General features: G+C 30.5%; 1 long non-coding RNA gene across 1 annotated transcript; it reads right to left on the bottom strand.

The window, feature by feature from the left end:
- Positions 1–1,583: 1,583 nt before the first annotated feature.
- Positions 1,584–3,266, bottom strand: LOC112766976 (uncharacterized). The gene is made up of 5 exons (XR_003184648.3): positions 2,842–3,266; positions 2,298–2,432; positions 2,087–2,206; positions 1,921–1,992; positions 1,584–1,846 (listed from the first exon to the last, which is right to left on the bottom strand). It is a non-coding gene; the product is annotated as an uncharacterized lncRNA (long non-coding RNA).
- Positions 3,267–3,370: the final 104 nt, after the last annotated feature.

The following is a 3,370-nucleotide window of genomic DNA, read 5'->3' as shown; positions in this document are numbered from 1 at the left end:
TAAATAACAAAACAATAGAAATCTGAAACCTCTTAGGGTTCATATGAAGCACGCAGATTTTACTGGAGGCAACAATGGCAGTTCAGATGGTGGCACAAGAGAAGTGTGATCCTGGTAAATTCTCTCTAATGTATGAATATTGTATTTTATCACATAATTTCTTCTTCCTTCCACATTAACGATTCTCTGTGGTTTTATGTTCATTTTTTCATAGATTTAAATCTGTTTCTTGCATATAGTTATCTATATTTCTTGCTTGGACATTAATGTTTCTTCTTCCTTTTGTTTTTTTAATCGATATTGGGTTTGATAGCATAAGGAAGATTGTTTTCTACAGTTTCAATGCTTTCTTCTATTTTACTTATTTTAGAATTTAATAAATTTTAAAAAAAATATAGAACCAGAACAGTGCTATTATTTTCATGTTAGTGGTCTCTGCACTTTAATTTATTAGAATACTATTTGTTTTATGTTTTTCCAGTTACAAATAAAATTGTTGAGTAAGATCTTGAAGTATATGATCAAATAGAAGATAGAGTATTCTTTGATGAGATGATAGAAGAGTTCGGATGATAGAGAGAAATTCCAAAGAATGTATCAAGTTGAAGAAGTCAAACGAAAACTACAACGATGTGGTATTTGTCGCATGGAAGGGCACAATAAAAAATTTTGTCCATTGACAAATGACATTCAGCAGACTAATGCGAGCTGTGCAACTTCTCATGGCATAATTAGGAACCCTTTTGAAAAAGGTTTGGATGCAGATGGAGAAATGATAATATTTGGTTTAACGATTTGCGTACCACAACATGTTAATTATATAATTTTTATTAATAAGAGTGGAGATTCATCAATATTTTGTTTGCAGGATTGCATCTGATATTGAAAAAGATTATGAAGAACAAGAATTTTGGACAGGAGGTTGTGATGCAAGTGCCGACATGGAACTTATTGAAGAGTTTTCATTGTAATATTATATGAATTTTTATTATGTGCTAATTGAATAAAACTTGGGTAATAGAACTTTGTGTATGAATTTTTATGATGAATTTGGTAATTCAATAGAACTTAGTGAATGGAATTCTGAATTTGTTTTGGTGAATAAAATTTGGTGAATAGATTTCTGGGCATCATGCCTAGAATTTGGCTTACTATTTAATGATTTGCTTTCAAAGTTTTGTTCACAAATAAATAGTGTGTATTTCATACCAATATAAAATAGAATCAGATGAATATGTGCATGATGCATGAAAAGCTTCTTAGCTATGGCATGAGGGTATTATGATGGTGTGGTTATGTGTTTGTTGAGACACAAGTGTCTGAATGTTAGAATGACAAAGAATCATGTATGAATCTCTAACTAATCATTTCTAATTTGAAATGGCAAAGAACACATGATGAATATATTCTTAGATATCTATGATCATAATAATAATCTTTGGCACAGATTATTTAGATGATAATAGGTGAGCACAAAGTTACAATTATTTACTTACACCAATGACCAAATTAATACACAAACATAAAGATAGAAAAATATTATTGATCTCTGTATTTATTACCTATATAAAAATGTACCAAAATTTTCAGATCAGACAAAATTTTTTTTTTAAAATAATAATTCAACAAATAAATTATAAATATCACTAATCTCATTTATAATTGAGGATTACAACAAATTTTTCAAATAATAACAAAATAGGCAAAAATGTTGATCTCCATACTATTCACTCTAAAACCTAGCCTAAAAATCATTATTCTTCTTCTGAAACTCATATTTGTGGTCATTGAACATCTCCAACAAAAGATCTATCACAACGAATGTCCGAATATATTGCTCATTTAGCTGCAAATATGGATTAATTAGTTAAATAATATGGCAGCATGTATATAATTAATCAATATGTCTTTGAAACTTACAATACCAACACCGTGGGATTAAACTTCTCTGTCGTAGACAACCATTGAAGAACCCAAACACCAGAGTCGCGGCTAAAAGTTCAGTGGCAATATTAACTAGTTAGTATCAATAAAAAATCACTTTAATTAAAGATGTAAATAAAAGATTCACTGCAATTATGTGTACCTTTGAGGACAATTGGCACCCCCTAACCTCTTTCACATCAAAATTCATGGAATCTTTTCTTTCAGGAATGTCACCTTTTAGGTAATGCCCAAAAGTTACCATATCTGATAATCTTATAGCCTGAAAATTTTGTTCATGACTAATCTGTTAAGATTCATGTATTATTTTACATATAGTCTGTGTATAAAGAAATGGGTTATGGACATCTTACCAAGGATTTCATAATTTCTTATCTTGGCTCAACTTGATCATCATTTAGATTAGAATCAAACTGATATAATTTTTCATCCAATAAGCTAATAACCATATACCAGTGGTCACCTTCTTACTTAATTGGGACATAAATCTACAGCAGATAGTTAAGTGTGGGTCATTTCAAAGAGCTATGAGTATTCTCATTAATATATTCTTAACACCAATTAACTATTAAAAAAATATTCATCAACAATTATTCATCAACAATTATTCACTCACTTCCTCTGGTTAACAAAGTTCAATTATGTCCTACTCAACTATAAGTTTCAACAAATACATTTGGGAAAGAAAAATGTAAGATTATTTACTGAGCTTTCTTGTTTCATGGTTAGATTTATTCTATTAGTTTATAGTTAATCTCATGCATGTCTTTTCATTGATCTTCTGTGTGGAACACCATCAATTTCAGACTTCTAAACATAAAAATATTATGAAACTAAACAGTCACAGCTATAGATCTGTTGATGAATAAGAAAAAAGAAAAAATAAAAAATGGAAACCTGAGAAACGACTCTGATGGCTTGAGAAATGGCTAGAAGTCTTGGGTCTCCTTTGAGGCCATAATCTTCTGCGAAGATTTTCTTTTCTTTTTTTGTTTCTTTTCTGATTTTCTGTCTCAAGTGTGAAGTATATGTCTTTGTGTATGTATGTGTGGCAGCTTCCATGAAAAAGACTTCCTTTTTGAAGAACACACCACACGAAGTAGATGACCAAGAGAGGAGAAGAACACAAATTTTAGAGGCGGAGTGGGCAGGGGTGCGAAATAGTGTCGATCCAGGCTCTGATAGTTGCATGCGTACATGGGTAGTCTCGAACCAGACCTAACAGTTGATGCTAGTGCCAGTTTTCATCGCAGTAGTGAAGAAGAAGAAGAGACCCCATCTGCAAAACATATAATAAGAGAAAAAAGAAGGGAATTATTTGTAAAAACGGTAAATATCAGGGAGTATTTAATAAAAATAAAAATATATATTTGTATTTAATCTACACCGTTAGATATAATAATAAAATGATCTAACGGTTTAAATT

The sequence above is a fragment of the Arachis hypogaea genome, chromosome 17 (assembly GCF_003086295.3).
Source record: "Arachis hypogaea cultivar Tifrunner chromosome 17, arahy.Tifrunner.gnm2.J5K5, whole genome shotgun sequence".
In the NCBI taxonomy this organism is placed as follows: Eukaryota; Viridiplantae; Streptophyta; class Magnoliopsida; order Fabales; family Fabaceae; genus Arachis; species Arachis hypogaea.
Note: the sequence above shows the minus strand (reverse complement) of the source record. Positions and strands in the feature narration are given on the sequence as shown.